The following is a 22,355-nucleotide window of genomic DNA, read 5'->3' on the forward strand; positions in this document are numbered from 1 at the left end:
AGCCTACCTGCCTGAACGGGAACGGAACATCAGAGAGGCCTGCCTTTCTTTTCACACCACGACTGAACAAGCCACCAAAGAGCCTGCAGTGTGAGCGGGAGCCAACGCAAACACCCTGCTGGAACACCCAGCCCAGCCCGCCACGTGGAGGGGGCTGGGGTCTGAGACACGCCCCCCATCCCCAGCCAGTGTGTCCCCCACCCAAGGAGCAGAAGCCAGCGGATCCTGATCCAGGGCACCCACATGGATGCTCACCTCGTAGCCAAGCCGGGAGGCCTGCTGTAGGAGGGTCTCGCCCGCGTTCTTATTGACAATAAGTCTCCGCGCTTCCAGTGGCATCGGGCGGGACTGGGTGGTCTCTGGAGGGGAGCTTGACCATGTCAGCTGCGAGGCCTGGGAAGCTGGTAAAAATTGCTGCAAACAGTCCAAGGGCTTCTGGTCCTGCTTGGCCGGCGAAAGATCATAGTCAGAACTGGGCTCAGGCCGCTTTCAAAATCTCCGGACGGTCACCTATCACGAAACCAGGCAGCGCACACATTTCAGGCTGTCCTTCCACCACCCGCCTGGTTCGCCTCCTCCCTGAGTTACAAACCTGAGTGGAGGAAAGCACTTTTCCTCCTCTCTGTCTGGGGGAGGCGGGGCGCGAGGAAGGGGTTGCATTTTTACTCGCTGGAAACTTCACCGCTACCCAGGAGACACGTCCCCTAGGAAGGGGCAGGGACGTTTTGGGGGGAGGGGTTCAGGAAAAGGAAAGCTTTGTCCCCAGAAGCAGAGAAGCAGGCAGGCGGGATGTGCCTGCACGGGCCCGGGGGGCGGGGGAGAGCCAGGGCCAAGAGGTACCTTGCCATCCGCATTGTCCACCTAGGAGTCCCCTGGCAGCGGCAAGCCCCGCCTGGGCTCCTGAGGGATCAAAGGCTTGGTTTTGCACGGTCGCTTCGCGGATGGTTTCTTGCTGTTGTCGGTGTATTTCTGCGGCAGGGGCGAAGGCTGCCGATCCATTTCTTCGTCCATGCACAGCACATCTGTCAGGGGGAGAAGCAGCGGGCGTTACACAGTTGTAGCCGGTGAGGAGAGAAAAGCCCATTGTTAGCACTGATCGTTGGAGCAGCTTCAGTTTTTAAAGATATACCAATTATGTTTTCAAAGCACTAATATTTTAATTATCCCACATTCAACCGGCAAATAGGCTAACCCACGAAACGCCAAATGGCAAGTCGCTTCAAAGGGCCGCAAGACAGGGCAGAAGCCAGCCCTTCGTGCGCTCCCATCCCCACCCGTGGGGGGCCTGGGTGCTCGGGACAGGACGACTGGGGACAGCCTGAGGCTGGAATGAGGGCACTGACAAGCGCCCGGGGTCACCCAAGACTTCCCTTCCTGCCCAGCCGCGGGCTGGGTGATGAGGAGCAGCCCAGGAAGTCGAGCTCCCACCTCACTGTCCATTCCATAAGGAAGTGTGCAGGCTGAAAGGACCTCAGGAAGAAAACTCCCCGCTCGCCACACGCTACTCTTGTCAACTTGGATGGCGCTCAGGTCCCCTCCAGGGCCGTTTCCCACAGAGGGCGGGTGATCCACCCTCCAGGAGCGCCCCCCGCCCCGTGCGTACCTTGTTCATTGTCACTGCATTTAAGGGACTCCTCCAACCAGCTGCTGTTGCTTTGGGCCTCTGCCCTTTTCCTGCCAGGTTTCTCTTCGGAGATGCTATTGCCCTGGGGGGTGACCGCAGGCTGAACCGCCTGGGTCACTTCCTTCCTGCCCTGCCGGCCAGGTTTGCTCTCTGCTCCCGACGTTCTCTAAGGTGCAGCAAGCGGCGCTGCTTTCTGGGATGGAGCCCTGTTAATTCAATGCACACCTCAGGTTGGTCAGCTCACTATAATGTGGCTCTTCTAAGTGGTTAGAGGAACTGTTTGTCATTTCCCTCTCAGGCCAGTCAGCTAATGGACAAATAACTACAAATTAATGAAGAAGCCCCCCAGGGCGGGGGGGTGGGCCGAACAAACTGTCTTACACATCACTAACAGGGGTGGGGGAGGGGAGGGGTGTGGTCACTGTGTTGGCTGGAACTTGTCACCAAGTCTCGGGAGGGGGCCTATTTGCCTTTGGCCACCTTTGGGCTCCAGCCCCGCCACCTGGCTTTGGGGGGGTGGGGGGTGGGATGGGGGTGGGGGGTGGGGAGGTGTGAGTGGCTCCCCCCAGGGATCCAGGGTGGGACTGGAACTTTCCACTGCTCCGCTCCAGGACTTCCGTAGGGTGCCCTGCGGGCCCGAAGCCAAACCGAGCTCACCTTTGGAGACCCGTCTCCGCTTGGCTTTCAGCAGAGAGTCCTCCGGGAGCACAGTGGTCTCAGTGTGGTTCCTATCGCCAGAGACCTTGCGCTTTCTGTTCAGCCGGAGGGTGGGGCTGCGTGACGCGTCCGGGGCCGCCTGGTCGGCGGGGGACTCTCTGGGGGGCTCCGTGTCCATGTCCTCAGGAAGATCACTGTCTTCTGGGGCTTCAAAGCGGTCAGGTTTGCTTCCATCATAACACTCCCCTAGGGGAGGGGAGACAACCCGGAAAGGAGGGAACAAAGGTCACCAGGAGCAGGCAGGACCCCCACGCCCAAGGCAATCTGCTACCAACAGACCACCCCCCTTTGGAGAGCAGGGGCCTCACACGCCGGAAGCACAAAACCCTCAGAAAGACGTCCCAAAGGAAGGACAGCTGAACACAACCAGCAAAGAAAGCAGAAAATGAGGCGCGTAGCCCACTCACAATCCATCCTTCAAGGGTCAAGGTGAGGCATCTACACCATCCGTCTATAGGCATGTGAGATCACTCCCTAACTGCTTAACTCTCCAAGGTGGCTTACTTTTAAAGGGGGGGTGAGTGACCTCACAGTAAGATCCAACCAATCAGAGCGGAGCTACAAATGACTATGGAAACAGCTGCTAGTAAACAAAAAAGGCTGATGTCATCAAAAGACCAAATAGCCCCCAACTGCCATTTACACAGACATAGCACCAATGTTCACTTGGGTCAGCAGGGGCGAGGGTGAAGAAAAAGGGTAGGGAAAGAATGGTGGGAGGCTGGGAAGCTGGGGAGACCAAGGCAAGAGGAGCCTGGCAAAGGGAAAGGAAAGGCTTCCTGGTGCACACACAAGGGTCAAGGGCAATTTCAAAGAACTCAACCAGATTGCTACAAGTCCGTCTGTCCTCTTTCCACACCCGTGGGGGGAAAAGCATTTCACTGCCATCGAGGGGCTGCTCCTAGTTCCTGCCTAGGAAGAAGGCCCTCAGTGACACCAGTCACCCACCTGGCACGTCTCCACGCCTTCCTTCCCAGGCAACAAGCATCTAAGGACATTTCAAAGACAAGACTCCAACCCCCTTCATGGGGGGGCGGGTGGGGGGGTGGCGGGCAGGGCTGAACTGCTCACACCCCAGCTCCGCCTGTGTTGCTCCTGCCCCCCTGCTCAATCTAGCATCCACTTGGGGCTTTTCCTCCAATCACCCCAGTCTAACATCACTCCTCACTTTTGCTCTAGCCAAAGAAACAGTTCAACTGCTTTGCTAGTCACATTGTTTCTAACACACAAATAATTCCATAATGATCACTGTGCTGTTAAAGAGTTCCCCGAAGATGACCCTGTGTCCATCACCGGCCGGGGGTGGGGGTGGGTGTATGAGTTTGGTATTTCATTAACACCTGAGCTGAGCTCCCACAGCCCGTTTTTCTAGATGAAATCATGGACACACCCCTCACATGCTGCTCGCATTCCTCCTCCTCTCCCTAGACCACTTCAAGTATCACTCCCACTTCTGCCCAGCCGGCTGGTCCCCTGATCAGCCTCTCTTGGGGGGCATTCCCAGCATTTAATGGCAGCCAGTTGTGGGGATGAACCTAACCCTGGCCTGGGCTAGCCTGACCTGTGTTCTCAATGGTGGAACACACTTAGCTTTTCTCCAAGGGTATCCCAAGGTGGGAGAGATCCCCATCTACTGTTGCCAGAATGGTGGAATCACCCCAACCGCGAGGGTCTCCTGTCATGGCAGCAGGAGAAACCCCAAACTCCTGGCCTGTGCTTACGGGTGATGCAGCCCAGGCTACCACAGGCCCGGTGAAGACGGCGTGCTGCAACTCTCACTCGGGCTGCTCTGTGACCCTCTTAAACACTCGGGCAGGAATGGCGCCACTTTACAACTCGGCCCCCTTCACTTGTAAAGTGCGAATGTTATTGCTAGCCTCCCTCCAGGGTGGGCTTCATAATCACGGGCCGGGCTCAGCACAGAGAAAGGCTGGAAAAATCCCTTTAACCAAAAGATGCCAAGACTTTCAGACCAGCCTGAATCTCAGGCCTGAAACGTAGGAAATTTTAAGAGGTGAGCCCTGCTGGTTACACCATTGGACTTCTCTGGTCCAATCAGCCTTCCCTAAAAGCTCCGTGGGAGGGGATCCATGGAGGAATGGAAGGGCTACCTTAAGAACCCCCATGTCCAATTTGAAAGTTTCTTTTTCCAAACTAGGTCCATCCACCCATCCCCCAACCCCGGAGCCTTTTAGGGCAAAGACCTCAATTCCCCTCAGCTAAGGCCCCCCAAGACCTTACGCTAGTGTGACCTTACCCAGGCCAGTAATAACCCTGAAGGACACCCACCCCGACTGCCCAAGATGCCCATGGCCACCAGCTATGGGGTAGAGGCTCCGTGTCACTTGGAGCTTCTCAAAGACTGTTCTAACCACGACCCACAGGAGGATGACCCTTGAGGGCAAAGGAGATGGGGAGATAAATAGATACACGGGGATCCTAACCATCAGGCTTTGCCATCATTGCTACTTTTGGCCCTTCTAAAAGTGGGAAGCCATGTGCCCTTGGTCACCCAGTCTAAGCAAGATGTGAACGTGGTCCCTGCAGCATGGTCCTATGACTCGCAGCACATATATCCCAAATTCATTATGGTTGTACCATAGCATCACCTCACAGAAGCATCACCACAGCAACATTTACAAGTCACTGTGGCAGCAAAGCACCCTCACCACTGTTGAGCCATGCCCAGTGAGGCCTAAACAAGGTGAGAGGGTTCTGAGTCGCTGCAAGGCTCCCCAGGATTAAAATCCCCTTCTCTGTAGCTTAACTATAATAGCACCTCCAGTCAGGGCTAACCTTGTTCAAAGTTACACCCGCTACACAAGGAGTGCAGGGGATCTCTGTTCCAAAGTAGTTTACAAACATGCAGGTGCTCAGCTGGAAGAGAAGTTCCCTGAGCAAAGAAGTTTCATGAAGCCCCTCGACTGAGGCTTCCTCCAGCTCCTGGCCAGGCACTGCCACTGAGCAGGTCCTAGGCCTGTCCCAGCCAAGTGGCTGGCAAGGGAGATGGTTACTCCAAGTTTGAGAAGGAAGGGACCAATGCCTCCTTGCCCCGCCCCATCTTCAAATGCCACTGAGGGTTCCTAGTGATGAACTTCCAAGTCTGAGGAACCTCCCAACTCATTTGGTGAACTTCCAAAATAAAAATTTCACTCAGCCACCCATGTGATCATAAAGAATAAATGAGTATCTCAGCCACTGTGTTTTCAAGTTAATTTCTTTTTTAAAGAAGCCCCTAGCAACAAGATGCACCCGCACCAGGACAACCAGGGCCGCGCAAACAGCACCCACCACCTTAGAAGCTCCTGGGCCCTCCATGAGTAGGGGCTGCCTCAGAAGGGGCAAGGCATCTTGAAGGCATCCTGGACCCTCTCTGGGACCCCTGCCCGCCCCAAATCCCCGCCCCAGCTCCCATGTGCTCACAGCTCGGCTCTCGGCCACACCGAAACCCATGAGAAGGACCTGAGCCCATATCAGCTCAAGACATGATGGCCCAAGAACAAGAAGGCCCATTCATATCCAGCTGAATGGAATGAACACCTGCTGGGCCTTGGACGTGGAGGCCGCAGTAAGAACAGTGGCCCCTTCAGGTGACCTTTCTTGACCAGCTATTTACAAACCCCACGTCTCTACAAGACAGAGGGTGGGTGGGGAACCCACCTCCGTTGCCCCAACCTTTCAATCGCAGCCCCTCACCTTCCCCAACCCTTCTCCTGCCCTCCCATGGTGGCCATTCATGGCTCACTGGGCCACGTCCCGGGTGCTCCAGGAAGAGACCCGTCGGTCGGTCTGAGATTGGAGGCAGGCGGTGGGGGGAGGGGGCTTTCGGAATCATCTGGGGCTCAGGCCCTGCTCCCCATCAGCCACACCGAGTTCTCGTCTCCACGCTCAGCAGGAAAGACTGGGAAGGATGCACACAAACGTCTCTGGGAAGAAGGGCGGGTGAGGCCACTGAGATGTGAAGGGCAGCGGCCACCCTGGGTTTGGGCACGTTGCTGGAGAAAAGGGCAAAAAGACTCGAGGCCGGTTACCTGCCCGCTCCCTTCCTCCAGCCTCCCTCACTGTCCACCCAGAACAGGCAGATCCCATCCTCAGAAAAGTGCATCCCCGTGAACTTGGCCGTGCCCACTTTTATCACATCTCTCGGAGAAACTTCCCCAGGAGCTGAGTTATGAGGCCACTCAGGAGGGTAAGGGCTGCGTGTCAGCTGTGAGCACAGGCAAGGAGGGAGGCCTTCTTGCTGCTTCACTCCAGGGTGGCCTGGACCCTCCGTTTTTCATTCCAATCCCGAGGGGGAGGAGCTCGGAATCGTCTACTCCAGGCACATCAAGAGCCCCATCCCTCGGGTAAGGCCGCCACTGACTAGCCCCAGAAATCCCCTTCTACGGGAGCCACGTGGGACACACCGGTCCCGGTGTGGCTTACCCAGAACCCTGGCCACAGGCCTTTCTCTGACCCCAAAGATGAGCTGGGGGAGGGCAGTGCTCCAAGCAGCAGAGAGAAGCACACACTGCTGCTGACCACAATTCTCCCGAACTGCATCAGGCACCCACGACCTAAGCGTGCGGGCGAACGCCGACCCTACGACTGGGTCCAAGGGCCTGGGCCTCCCAAACGTGCCCACCACCCCCGACTGTCCCGTCTCAGGAGGATTGCACGCCTACCCTGTCCTCGACGTTCACCGAGGTGCCCTCACTCACCATTACCGGTGAGGTTTCTGGGGTCCGGAGCAGGCTGCAGGCCACAGGCCACCAGCACGCACACTGAAGAAAGCGGGAGAAAGACCTCCACTTGCTGCCAACACATCTCATTCGCCCAGGAAGTCTCGAGGGCAAAGCCCGAAGTCAACCCCAGTGGGGGAGCAGCTGATGGGACCGCAGAGTGTGACTCGAGGCCAACACGAGCTTTCTCTCCAGTTCGGCCTCCAGAACAGAACACACCCGTCTGGTGGGAAGAACGGCCTCGCTGATCCCACGGCCTTGGAGCGTGGTGTCAGCTTCTCATGACTGCAAACGAGCCTCCACAGAACACAATGATGCTCATCTCTCTGGGGCCTTCATCAGCCCTCATCGCACTTGAACGAAACCTCTGCCTTTGGAGGGAGAATCCGAGTACTCTCCACTCCCTCCCACAGGACACTGTCACTCTGGAGGGTCTGGCTCTGGCTGCAAGTGTCATTCCACTGCTACCAAAAACCCGTGTCCGTACCTGCTACAAAACAGAACACATACCTGCTACGCTGGAGGTCCTGCACTGCCATTCCTCTGCTCTACTGTATCAGACTATTACTAACTACAGGACTAGCATTGCTCCGGAAAAAGGAGACGCGTGCCAGGGAACAGCATTTCATAGGTGCTTCACTCCTGGATGTCGCAACGCTCCAAAGGACAACCAGCCTTGCAATCCACAGCTGGGAAGGGTGGCCAGAGCAGCCCGTTCTCCGAACAGCCAGCACCCAGACGCTGGGCCGTCGGAAGCGTACTGCTTCCTCTCACCTCCCTCGGCACTGGGAGCGGAAGCGCCCCGTTCCCACCGACGTGGTACCACACGCGAGCCGCCTGGGTTCACTTACATCTCTCACTGTCGTTCTGGTCGGCAATGGCCTCCTCCGGGGCGACCGACTTTGGCTTTTTGTCCTGACTTCCTTTCAGCCTTTCCCAGTCAGCGGGGCTGAATTTGCGCACCTCGGAGTCTTCGGTCGTGGGGTGGCCACGTTCTCGCTCTTTCATCTCCAACTCTGAGAAGCGCATCACTGCACGCTACAAAAAGAACGGAGATGGAAAAAAGACACACCTTACCACCAAAGCTATTTCACTGCCCTTACCTTAAAGGAAAGTATCTTCAAAGAAAAGTTTGCCCAAAACCAACCACAATTTATGATACAACTGAGATATTTTAAAATTGAACGATAAAAACGTAAGAGTGTCTATGTGTAACTAGTCACACACTCTTTATTCCTAAAGCCATATGTATGTAGATATATATGTGGTGTGTATGTAAAGCCATACATACACTGTGGCATACAGACAGACATTCTCTTTCGAAGGTAAATAAAACAAAACAAAAACACAACGCAAAGAAAGCGAAACAAAAACACAACAGAAAAGAAAACAAATGCACAGTGAATAAAGACGACCATGGCCCACAAACTTCCCTTTGTATATTTGGAAATGAAATTTAACTCAAAAGGTTTATGGAAGATTCTAGTAATAAAAATTTGAAGAACTGACCTCACAGTAAGCAGCGGGTAGACATAAAATACTGTCCTCTTGTAATCCTTCCATCTATGTAATTAAAATGGGCACTCAATGGATCATTTAGATAACTTCAGCCATTTTTATAAGCATAAACCAATTTTTTTCTTAACATTGCAAAACAATTTGGCTTTATTTGTCTTTTAATTACAAGTAAAATATCTTAAGGAAATTCCTATACAACATCTATCATTCACTAGCAAGTTAAATACATACTCTATCCCTTTAAGCAAGGTTTGTGTTTTTGTTTTGTTTGTTTGTTTGTTTTTTGGGTGGAAAAAAAAATTGCACGAATCTCACAGACATGCGGCCGCTACACACCTCCACCAAGTATCACGTAAGGCATCCTAAGCAGCGCTTTTAGGTATATTTGTTAACGTACAGTAACGGCAGAGAAATCAAAGCGATTGATAGGTAAATGTCATGCAGTCTTTTAGACATCCTTCGCAATAATTAAAACTTCCGTTATCAGCATTCGAGTGGAGTTCGCTTAAAATCTACAGAATAACTTCAAGTATCCACTTACGTCCCCTTACTGGACACATTTCAAACATTTCAATTACCCTAAGCTTCATTAACCAAATCAGCCCGGTGTCCTGCCCTATCATACCCCCAGCCCCCTCCTCTTCACACATTAAAAAAACCTGACAACTGGTCAGGCTCCTGAAATTCGGGTTGGGGGGGCTCACCTGCAATGCCCGCTGCTCCCGGCCGAGCTGACTGGAGTCTGCGTACAGTCCGGTAGCGACACACTTGAACCGGTCACCCACGTAACCAGCGGAGTTGGCGATTCTCTTTGCCAGCTTAGATGGCTTCGGGTTCAGAACTTTGCCATCGGTTGATCCTGCCTCGTCAGCTCCGTCTTTCGTGTAGGTGGGGGTGACGTCCACACTCGGTGGGGCACTGCCCACGCAAAATGGTTTGGGATCCTCTTGGGTTTTCCCGAAAGTGACCGCAGAGCCGTCGCTCCCCAGGGTCGGCTCCAAGAATGGAGTCGAGACCGGCGTCGCCAGGTTCTCCTTGTTGGTTACCACTGGAACATTCTCCTTGCTTAAGGCGGAAACTGGCTGGCCCGGAGCCTGTTTGAAAGTATAGGCTTCGTGGAAGTCACTGATGCGCCCCAACTCCTCTCTCAGGGCAATGAAATCCCGGTGTGGCTGTAGGGCCACATTTTACTTTTTTATTTTTAATATATGTTCACATGTTTCCATAAAGGATCCAAGGTGGCCCATAACGTAAGGACACACAATATTAGCTTTAAAAAAACATGAAAAAAAAAAAAAGGGAAATCATGATCCTGGAAATGGGTTGCATCCTTTTAAGGGGTGAGAATAACAGAATGAGTGAGCCAAAGATTTGGGAAAGGATCTCACATTTCCAAATGTCCAAATCTTAAAATTGCACCAAGTGGGAATGTAGCTGTGGCAATATTAACCTGAGAGAGCTCTATGATCGTTTTCTTTACTCATCACTTGGTTGCAAGGTTATAAATGACAGGGTAAGTGAAGGAGGGCAAGTAGACAGATAAGAGTCATTTCCTGATTCTCAAAAGAAGGGGCATCACCTAGGGAAGGGGACTCCAAAACCCTACAGGAATCGTCTGGATATACTAAAGTTTCTAGGTGGCAAAAGTATCTCATTTGACCCTAGGAGCCAAATGGAACTTAGAAAAGTAGTGAAAAGCTACTCAACTGAATGCAAGTCATATGACTAGGAGCATGTCAGTGAAAAGTTCAAGGGAAGATGCTGTGGAAGAGCAGTTCACCTTGTGGTTGAGCGTCCTCAGAGCGTGCAATGGGAGGTGCAGTACCTGCTCTGTCTCACAGGGACCCTCCAACCTCTAAACGCATCTCTCCTGGGAAACTGAATTCAAAGAGTCAATTTAAAAAAAAGAGAGGGCTTCCCTGGTGGCGCAGTGGTTGAGAGTCCGCCTGCCGATGCAAGGGACACGGGTTCGTGCCCCGGTCCGGGAAGATCCCACATGCCGCGGAGCGGCTGGGCCTGTGAACCATGGCCACCGAGCCTGCGCATCCGGAGCCTGTGCTCCGCAATGGGAGAGGCCACAACAGTGAGAGGCCCGCGTACCACAAAAAATAAATTAATTAATTAATTAATTTAAAAAAGATAAAAGTCTATAGTAGAGAAATTTTATCAGAGCCTAGTATTAAGAGCTGTAGAGCCACAAGTTTCCCACGATACAGCCTTAGCAGAGGCTGTTAAGGCAGTGACAGAAAATTTGTACCGAGGGAAATAGCAGAAGAGTTTGCCTACAATTCACGAAAAGGATCCCTGCACTTGGCCTGAAGGAAATCAGCAAAATTTGTAACAGCTTGTGTATTTGTATGCGGGATTGAGAATGAATTTCATTTTTTAATTTCTCTGAATTATCACGTAAGATTCAGAAGATGCTCTCTCTGCCTAGAAGCCACCCCACTGGGATAACTATGCCTACGGAGTGCCTTTGCCTATGACTCCTGCTTGCTAACAGACTGGCAGCCTGGCCCCAGGGCCTGGTCGCTGCTCCCAGTGCAATGGTGGATATGGTGTCAACGGTTGCAAAATCAAAGCCCCTTACATCCTCTCCATGCCTCTGTCCCACCCCCAACCCCACTCACCATTGATGTTCAGGAAGGGGAAGGTGTCCTGGATGGGAACGTGGTGCTGTGACTGGTCCAGCTCATCTTCCTCATCTTCTTCATCCACACCATTATCTTTCTCATCCCAAGGAGCAGATCCAGTGGATCCTACCCGAGAAACACACACACACACACACACAAAGGTCAAAAGTGAGGCGCTCACGTTGCACTGTCACCCCTGCAGCTGACCCACTGTTCAAGCTAGGCACTGCCAGCACAGAGGTTCCTTGGGTTCAGTGTGCACCCTCAATGCCAAAGAGTGGGAACCAAGGGTGTTCACCCCACTCCCAGCTCCTCCTACGGAGCCCCAGTGCAAGCTCTCATCCCCTCCCCTATCCAGGAGCTGCAGACCCTACTCCCTTCTCCTAGAAATCTTTTAATTCCTACTCTAAACCCCTTTCTACACATTCGCATCCCTTCTAAGGACCCAAGGAGCACGGCTTCTCTCCTTTATAAGCTTACTGTGAAGACAGACCCTTCCCTCATGGCAGAGCCTCACTAGATTCACTGGAGGTCAAGTCTAAATTATCTGGCTCTTAGTCGGAACTGGCTAAACATTGAGTAAATATAGGGATCAGGTGGTATTCTCCTAGGAAAAAATACCATACAAATTAAATGATCACTTACCCATCATTTATAAAGAGAACTTAATAGCCTTCATAATGTCAGGGCAATTGATTCTTACAACAGCCTTTGAAATACGCAGGAAAGATGAGAACCCAGATTTTATAGTGGAAGAAGCTGAGGCTCAAAACGTTGAATGACTTGATTCAATGTCCCACAAGTAGTGAAATGGAAAGACCGAGGTTTATAACTCAGACCTTCTAAGTTTTAAGCCCTCCTTCTTCTAAACTACCTGGCCTCTCTTCTCAGTGTTGAGTCCCAAGAGAAGTTATTTTTTATAGAACTCAATACCCCCTCTTCTTTCTAATGCTTTACTGTTCCACTGGGTGGGCAGGAAGACTGTGCTGAGTTTATATCTTTTGTTCTCTGGGTTCTTTCTAGGGACAGCATTTCTTGCTTTATTTACCAGTCTTCAACTTTGTAAGCGAGGCGACTTTCAAGTCGACTATCGCTTTTAGGGTCCAGCCCGGAACCTGGCACACTGTCCACCTTCTCCCCAGCAGCTGGGGCCTCACCTGGGTTAATGATAGAGCCCTGGGGCTGGGAGATGTCACACACTTGATATATCTTCACTGGGTTCATGGGCACCTCCTTGGTGCCGTCGTACATCAGGTTGAATTCCCTGCTCTTGTTGAGCGCACAGCGGAGCTGGGCCTTCCATTTAGCTGGGTCGGGGTCGTCCACCCCTTCCTGGTACTTCCCCTGTCTCCACAGCCCAGGCCTGAGGGATAGGAAACTGCAGTGAGTGCCTGCTTGTTGCCCAGAAACACTGGAAAGTGTGCCCGCCCTCCCTCGTACAGACACAGATACACACAGCCCTGCCTGACCGCCCCATCACCCCAACTCCAATTTACAGAGACTGCAGCAGAAGACACCACGCTGGGGACCAGGCAAGGCAAGGCCTGAGACAAATTAAGCCAAATGCAAATACAGTATTTTAAAAAGAGGAGCCTCATCTCAAGTGCTTGTGCCAGCATCATCTGTCAACACTACAATGGCCTTAATGAAGGGTTGAAAATAAAGAAAAATCTGGAACAAGTATACACCAAAATACTCATGGTAACTTTTGGATAGCAAGACTTCAGGTAATTTTGTTTTGTTTTGCTTGCCTTATTTGTTTTTCACATGAATTGCTTATATAATAAGAAGAGAAAGGGAGGTGGCGTATGATATGAAGAATTTAGGCTTGCTGTTCCCTCTCCCTTCAGTCTTTAATCTGATGCACAAATAACTGTTGAAACCAAGTACCTTTAGGAGTAGCAGCCCATAGGAGGGCAGGAAGCACGCTCTGGGGGTTCAGCTGGCCTCAGTGCGAGGCTGAGGGCCTCAAGTCCTAATAAACTCATACCACCTGCCTTTCCCTGCTTCCTCAAACTCCCACATTGGGAACATTTTGCTGGGAACACCAGTGGCTGGTGGCCTGGGCCAAAACCAGTGTGGCCCCGCCTCTCTGGTTTTCAATTTCCAGGTCTAACAGGCATATATGTGTCTGTTCACGGGATATCAGCCCTCCCCCACTGTTAACCTATCTCAGATGTCTACACTTTCTTCAGGGCTGTGACGTATGTGCTGGTGCAGAAAAGGGGGATGTCTTTTGTAGAGGACTCAAGATCAAGAGAACGAGATGGACCGGCCAGACTGCTCCCACTTGATGTTAGGAAGATAAGGTGGCCATGTAGTTAGAATTCTGCAGCGGAACATAGCCTATAGAGTCTATGGGTTTGTGGATCCACAACTTTTATTTTTTCAGTAATGCCAACCAAGCTCGTAAGAGACTGACATATAATCCAGAATGCCAGTCTACTCGTTTTCAAAGGGGGATAAAGCTGGTCAGTGACCAGCATGGTTAAGTCCAATAACCTGGACATAACCATGTATGATCTCAACCAGTAACTCCTGTATCTGGTTTCTAATGACAATTCCAAGAACATAAGACCCACTCAACATTTAAATCCAAATTTTCAGATGACTCCATAGCTAAATGGAAATGATTTGATATTGAACTCTAAATCTGCATTATCTAGACTATCTCTTACCCAGTTGGGTAACCCAGAAGCGACAGTAAAAGGCTCCTGCTTTCCCAAAAATCACAGGGCGTAAAAATGAAAAGCACTGGAAAGGCAAGACCCCCAGTGAATTTGCAAAGCTGCTTTTGTGTCTTTTTCTTTTTGACCTTGAAGCCAGGAGAAATTCTAAAAATACAAATGTATTAATTTTTAAAACTTGACTTTACTGAATATTGTTCAGATCCCCAAGCCTACAAAAATAATTTTATTTTTTTAAAATTGCTCCCTCTTCAGACTATACTACAAAGCTACAGTAATCAAGACAGTGTGGTACTGGCACAAAAACAGAAAGATAGATCAATGGAACAGGATAGAAAGCCCAGAGGTAATCCCACGCACATATGCTCAACTTATCTTTGATAAAGGAGGCAGGAATGTACAGTGGAGAAAGGAAAGCCTCTTCAATAAGTGGTGCTGGGAAAACTGGACAGGGACATGTAGAAGTATGAGATTAGATCATTCCCTAACACCATACACAAAAATAAGCTCAAAATGGATTAAAGACCTAAATATAAGGCCAGAAACTATCAAACTCTTAGAGGAAAACATAGGCAGAACACTCTATGACATAAATCACAGCAAGATCCTTTTGGACCCACCTCCTAGAGAAATGGAAATAAAAACAAAGATAAACAAAAGGGACCTAATGAAACTTAAAAGCTTTTGCACAGCAAAGGAAACCATAAACAAGACCAAAAGACAACCCTCAGAATGGGAGAAAATATTTGCAAATGAAGCAACTGACAAAGGATTAATCTCCAAAATTTATAAACAGCTCATGCAGCTCAATAGCAAAAAAACAAACAACCCAATCCAAAAATGGGCAGAAGACTTAAATAGGCATTTCTCCAAAGAAGATATACAGATTGCCAACGAACACATGAAAGAATGCTCAACATCATTAATCATTAGAGAAATGCAAATCAAAACTACAATGAGATATCATCTCACACCAGTCAGAATGGCCATCATCAAGAAATCTAGAAACAATAAATGCTGGAGAGGGTGTGGAGAAAAGGGAACACTCTTGCACTGCTGGTGGGAATGTGAATTGGTACAGCCACTATGGAGAACAGTATGGAGGTTCCTTAAAAAACTAAAAATAGAACTACCATATGACCCAGCAATCCCACTACTAGGCATATACCCTGAGAAAACCATAATTCAAAAAGAGACATGTACCAAAATGTTCATTGCAGCTCTATTCACAATAGCCCGCAGATGGAAACAACCTAAGTGTCCATCATCGGATGAATGGATAAAGAAGATGTGGCACATATATACAACAGAATATTACTCAGCCATAAAAAGAAACGAAACTGAGCTATTTTTAATGAGGTGGATAGACCTAGAGTCTGTCATACAGTGTGAAGTAAGTCAGAAAGACAAAGACAAATACCGTATGCTAACACATATATACGGAATTAAAAAAAAATAAAAATGTCATGAAGAACCTAGGGGTAAAATGGGAATAAAGACACAGACCTACTTGAGAATGGACTTGAGGATATGGGGAGGGGGAAGGGTAAGCTGTGACAAAGCGAAAGAGAGGCATGGACATAGATACACTACCAAACGTAAGGTAGGTAGATAGTGGGAAGCAGCCGCAGAGCACAGGGAGATCAGCTCGGTGCTTTGTGACCGCCTGGAGGGGTGGGATGGGGAGGGTGGGAGGGAGGGAGATGCATGAGGGAAGGGATGTGGGAACAGATGTATATGTATAACTGATTCACTTTGTTATAAAGCAGAAACTAATAAAAAATAAATGAATAAATAAATAAAAAAATAAAATACAAAAAATACAAAAATAAAAATGCTCCCTGCCTCAAAGGAGTTTACAATCCCTTAAAGGAGACAGATGAGTCAATAGATCAGAAATATAGATACTATGTGAACACCAGTAAAACTGCCTAATCCATAAAGAGTCGGGGGGTAGGTATGGTTGGCCAAGTTTATCAGAATTTATGATTCTAGGGCTGAATCTTGAACATGGGTAGAAATTAACCAGGTGAGAAGCGTGGGTCACGATACTCTAAGCAGAAGAAGCTTTATGGGCAAAGGCAGAGGCTGAAAAGCACAGTGCTTAGGGGACCTACAAGCAGTTCAGCTTGCGTGGAGGCAGCATGAGATGAAAGTCTGGGCTTGTAAGTAGGAACCATGCCAAGGAGTTTGGACCTGATTCTTAGAACACTGAGAACCACTGAGAGATCTAAGCAGGTTGTGATGGGATCAGATTTAAGTTTTAGAAAGAACCCTCTAGCTGCAGGACTGAAAAGGGTTTGAAGGGAGGCAAGGCATGAAGATAATACATAGTCTCTATATAATCCATATAATAGTGTCACTAGGGTCTGAACTAAGGAGGTGGCAGTAGGGATAGAGGATACAGGTAACGAAGGAGCCGTTAAAGACGCTGAGTTGACAAAGCTTGATGAGGAACTGAGTCCTTGAAGAAGGTGAGAGAGAAATCAAGGATGATTCCCTGGTTTAGGGTTTGGGAGACTGGGTGGGGGGTGATGCTGGCCACTGAGATAGGAGCAGGTTTAGAAAGATGATTTCCCTTTGGAAATGTCGGAGTTCAAATGCCTGTGGAAGGCCTAGGGGAGAAGGCCCAGCATGCCCAGGGCAGTTTTTTATCCCCACTCACCTCTCACATCACCTGAGGGACTCTCCCTGCCTGCCTCCAGCCTGGAAGAAGGTCCACCAGATTACTGACATCTCTGCCCTGTGGGCAAGGACCAATTTCGTTTCATTTCTGTATCCCTGCTCAGGCTTTAGCACACAGTAGGTCAATGTGTATTTGTTGAATTGCCTCAAATTTACAGAAATACACTTCTTGGGGAATGAATAAGTTGCTATTACAGATGCAAGACCAGAAAAACAGCCATAAGCAGAAGGCCAAGGAGACACTGCAGAAAGTGCTGGAGGAGAAAATGTGTTGCAGAACAGCAACTGCAGAGCAAACAGGTGTGGGGATGCTCCATAATCCTTGGGGCTGGGAACCCTGGGGCAGTCTGGGTGGCAAGGGAGCCAGCTGCACAACTCCCTGGAACCCCCAAGGCACCACCCTCTCCTCTGATCTCCCTCAGCGGTCCCTGGTCCTGGCCGAGCACAAGTGTGAAGAGTGGAAGAGCCAGTACGAGAGTCACCCCCAGCATGCAACTGTCCCCTACCCTGCCAGCCCAGTAATCATGAATGCCGTCTTCCTTCTCTTTTTTACAATGTGGTACATATGGATTTTTTTTTTGAATGAGATTTAACCAGCTTTTAAACCTTTCTTCTTTCTAACAGTATCAGTACTCTCTGACTCTCCAAATGCGCCTTTTCAAGTTGATTTAATTTATGGAAAAATCACCCTTCATACTTTCCCTTTCTTTTTTAAACCTCCCCATGGTAGTGGAATGTAGTAGAAGGAGATTTGGCCTGGGAGTTTGGACACCAGGGTTCTAGCTGCAGTAACCCACAGTTACACACGTTATATTATTAAAGAAAAAAGTAACTTACAGAAATGTATGAGGCCATTATGCACATACACACAAATATATATTCACTCATATATCCATAAAAAAGTAGTCTGGAAGGTTCTATAAAATGTTAAAGGTGTTCATCCCACGGTGGAGGAGATATATGTTAACTATATTACCCTCTTAAATGGCTGTCGTTTTTGACAGCACTAAGAACATTTCCATTATCATGGAAAGTTCTATTGACCAGAGCTGACCCATAACCTTTTTATTTAATTTTACATTTATTCCTCTTTGCTAAGAAAATCCTCTCTTACTAAAAAACAATATTAGCAAGATGGCTAGATATAAGCTCAAGATGCAAAAATCTATTGGATTTCTATATAATCCAGGAACAAAGAGAGAGCTTAAAAATTATTTAAAATGGAAAAAAAACTACCTAGGAATAAATCTAAATAAAAATGTGCAAGACATTTATGGAGAAAATAAAACCTTATTGAAAGATATTAAAGAAGTCTTAAATAAATGGAGAGGTACATCTTGTTTATGGATAGAAAAGACTCATCATAATGGTGTAAGTTTCCCCCAACTTAATTTATATAGTCAATACAATTACAATAAAAATACTTAATAGAGGTTTTACAGGATTGCCAATTCTGAAATTTATGTGAATGGTCAAGAACAGCTCAGACACACCTAAAAAATCCATTCATTCCAAAATGGTCCTGGAAAACTTAATTATTCATAAGAAAACAAAGAAATTGGATAATACAGACAAGTCGATTGTAAGTGCATTAATGGCTTGAATATAAAACAAAGATACACTAGAACTTTCAGAAGAAAATATACTATATCTGGGTAGCACTAAACTAGGGAAGGACATTTTAAGTAGAACAAAAAGACACTAAGCTAAAAGATAAATTTGATTTCATTAAAATTGAGAGCCGCTATTTATCAAAAGACAGCATTAAAAAAGTTAGAAGGTATGAAATAACTTATTTGTGTCATATATAGCTGACCAAAGATTATCTGCTTGTATTTAAAAAACAATACAAATAAGTAAGAAAAAGATAAACAGTAGAAAAATGGACAAAAGATATTCTCTGGACTTCACAGAATAGGAAACATAGGCAACTATTAAACAGATGAAAGGATTCTCAGCCTATCAGTAATTAGGGAAATACACATTAAAATTGTTATGGACTGAATTGTGTTCCCTAAAATTCGTATGTTGATGCCCCATCTCCCAATGTGGCTGTTTGGAGACAGGGACTTTAAAAACATAATTATAGTTAAATGAGGTCATAATGGTGGGGCCCTAACTGATATGACTGGTGTCCTCGTAAGAAGAGAAAGAGATAAGAGGGATGTATACACACAGAGAAAAGGCCATGTGAGGACATAGCAAGAAAGCAGTGGTCATCTGCAAGTCAAGGAAAGAGGCCTCAGGAGGACCCAAAACTGCCAACATCTTGAGCCTGGACTTCCAGCCTCCAGAACTGTGAGAAGATAAATCTCTTGTTTTTTAAGCCACTGAATCTGAGGTATTTTGCTAGGACAACCTGAGCAGACTAATACAAGGAACAAAAGACTAGAATGGCCATTCTAACTGGTGAAGCTATAGAGCAAAAGGGCTGAAAATTGATGCCGTAACTTTGGCAAACATTTTGACATGAATTTTTAAAGTTGAATATTTGAATTCCCTACAACTCAGCAATTCTACTCTTAGTATGTCTACTCTTTTACTTATGCTAAATCTTGCACATGTGTACCAGGAAACATTAAAATAAATGTTCATGGAAGTATTGTCCATAATAGGCCCCAAACAACCCAAATATCATTAATAGAATAATAAACACATTTTCTTGTATTTATACAATAAAATATTATACAGTAGTACAAATGAATGAACACTAGTTAAAGTAAAGTGGATGAACCTTAGAAACATAATGTTGAGTAAAAAAAGCAAGCACAGAAGACTAAAGTATGATATCAATTTTATAAATCTCAATAATAAGCAAAATCAGATAAAAATTATGTGGATGTTGAACATAAAGCTAAGGTCAGAGTGATTTCTTTGGTGAAAGCAGGAAGGTGGGATCAGGGTAGAGAACAGAGAGAAGACTCAGCAGTTTTGATTCTACTTCTTAGTTTTGGTGGTGTGTTTGCAGGAGTTTTTTATTATTTCTCATAACTTACATACAATTAAATATATTCTTCTGTATATTATCTAATAATATTTAAAAAATCAAAATCCATTATATACCAAAGATAACCCCTAGACATTAATTATAGAGAGTCCACTTTGAAACAACATACATAGTTACTCATAAATCTTCTGTAGTTGAAAGCTTTCAGCTATGAAATTCTTCCCCCTTCATATGAGGACTTTATGTTCCATAATGAAGGGAAATTGTTCCTACTTTGGGACAATTTGCCTTCTTTATTTAAGTGATACTAGTCCTTTGGCTGCCTAGAAATTTTAAGAACAACTGATAACTACATTTACTGCCTGCAAGAGAATAAAGGAAAAGGAGCATAGGAGGCAATCTCATACATTATTGATAAACACTACAAAGACAATGTTCGTACAAAGCTATTTCTCCATATAGCAACTCTGAATTTTATTAATAAATACATATATATATATATATCAAACATTAATACAAGAATAAAATCTAATATGAGTACATTTGCTCTTTTTTTTGCAATTAGTTCTAGGATTCTATTTCAGATTATTACTTCATATCTGCGAGAGTTGGGTGTGTGTTTGTGTGTTTGGTTTTGTGGAAGTTGCATTGTGCTAAAGTTTACATTTCTTTCTTGAATTAAATGGCTTTTGTTATCCCTTGGGAATACTGAAGATAGCAACAGCAGATTACTACCTACCGGTGGAAAAGTATAAATAGCAATTTTAGCTGCTAGTGATTCTGAAATTGCCCTTAACTTTGTCCTTCTAAAAATGCTCCAAGAATTACGTTTTGCAAATCCACAGATTTACTATCCATATTCAAGTCATTTACGTGGACAAAGAATGTAGCCTGCGGTATCAGTAACAAAGGATGTTATAGCCATCAAGCCATCAGCCACTGAAGCCACCCCCAATGCTGCACCCTGAGGGGATTCAGGATGGAGAAAACAGGATACTGGCCCTAGATAATTAAAGTGCATATCAAGGGAATGATTTCCATGAGACCAGATTCTTGCATCTCACCATATATAGAAAAGTACTAAATTTATTAACTTAAGATGTCTAGTTTCTTTAATTAACAGTAATCTTTTGATGTTCCAACTACCTGGGTTTTTTTTTTTTGCAAGAACCCCTAAATATCCTGAGTCCTCCCTTACCTCTTCAGAACAGTCGCTCAGAGCTATCTGAGAGGCTGTCTCCTGATTTAAGTCCTCAGTATGTCCTCCAAATAAAACATAATTCTCAACTTTTAGGTTGTGCATTTTTTTTCAGTCAACATTTAATTGTATGGCTCACGTAGGTACTATGTCTAGATGTAATGGGATGAGCTGTAAATTATTAAAACTAGATAAATTCTGTCAGCTCTACCACTAGCTGAGATCAGGCTTTCTTCTCTGGATACTTCTGTCATAGACCTTGGCAGATATGGGGTTGGTGTTGGTCTTAAAATTCTTCTTAGAATTCTGGGGACTCATTCATTCTTTTAGCAAATTTTACTGCTTATATTCTATGTGTCAGTTACAGCGCTGGGTCTTGAAATACAGAAGTCAACACACGAAAATACAAGGATAAAACACATTTTCTACCATATTAACTTTTTTCATTCATTAATTCATCCCTAAGTCATTCAACACGCATCTTCTTATTGAATACTGATGAGGGGTCAAATGCTACGCTAAACACTGAGTATATAACTGCAAATGAGATGGATAGGCCCTGATTTTGATGTCACTACTATCTTTTGTCCTGCCATATAATGGGACAGCTTCATTATTCCCTTTACCCTAAGTTTTTATCACAAATTGCTAATGAAAATAAAACTGTTAGTGGAGTTTCAACATGCATAGGTAAATGAGAACAGAGAACTCCCCTTTCGCATGTCCCATTCTTCTCCTTCTAACTCCCTATGTGAACTCACTTTGTGCCAAGACCAAGAAATTGTGCCCCAATAAGAACCAAGCTGATTTCCTCACACTGACTGGGGCTATTGCTCACTTAGAAGACTTGATGCTTAATTTTGATAAGCAACTAGAAGACCATGGAGACAACCTATAAAAATGATTTGTCTTGGGAGAAAATACTAAAAAGGGTTAATGTGCTGTTCCACATGTCTAACCTCCTGGGATTAAACCACAGGCACCAAGATCACCAAGTGTAAGTGGCAACAATGAGCTAAAAATGAAAAGAAAAGCATCATACTGTTATTGTACTCATCTTCCCCCAAAGCACTCTCTGATAAACACCACAACCACTAAGGGAATTGAGAACAGCTTCCTTGTGGGGTAGGTTATATATGCATCTTTTTCCAAGAAGTTAAATCATATCCAGCTATCAGCACACCTTACTTAAGGTGATTGTAATGTATGAGATTAAATGTTCCTGACTGGAAACCTTCTTGTCCTCAATTCATTGGCTATACTGGATTTTTTTCTTGGGTCAGACCTTCAGACTTCTACCAGAAATCGTTCCTTTGGGGAAACCAGGCCTTCCCAGAAACTCAGGAAACTGAAATGGAGACAGCAAGAGAGAAGGAAATTATTTGGACCTATAGACCTCAATTGTTTGGTTTTAAGTAAACGTCCCAGCAAACATCTTCTAAATGGTATAATAACTTTAGGGAAATTCACGGTTTATAAGTTTGTGTACTGATAAACTGAACATATTATAAGAGTACAGGTTGCATTTTGTGTCTTCAACTCAAGCAAAGACTTCAAAAAAGTCCCAGTTATCCTTGTTCATTAAGACACAAAGAGAGGGCCCCACGCCCCCGCCGCCGCTGTCG

At 46.6% G+C, this 22,355-nt stretch overlaps 1 long non-coding RNA gene across 1 annotated transcript; it reads right to left on the reverse strand.

Annotated features, from left to right (window-relative positions):
- Window positions 1-430: 430 nt before the first annotated feature.
- Window positions 431-1,658, reverse strand: LOC308610216. The gene is made up of 3 exons (XR_014014455.1): window positions 1,604-1,658; window positions 841-1,022; window positions 431-510 (listed from the first exon to the last, which is right to left on the reverse strand). It is a non-coding gene; the product is annotated as an uncharacterized lncRNA (long non-coding RNA).
- Between the last annotated feature and the right edge of the window lie 20,697 nt (window positions 1,659-22,355).

The sequence above is a fragment of the Mesoplodon bidens genome (genome assembly GCF_964165515.1).
Source record: "Mesoplodon bidens genome assembly, contig: HAP1_SCAFFOLD_1066, whole genome shotgun sequence".
NCBI classification, from domain to species: Eukaryota; Metazoa; Chordata; class Mammalia; order Artiodactyla; family Ziphiidae; genus Mesoplodon; species Mesoplodon bidens.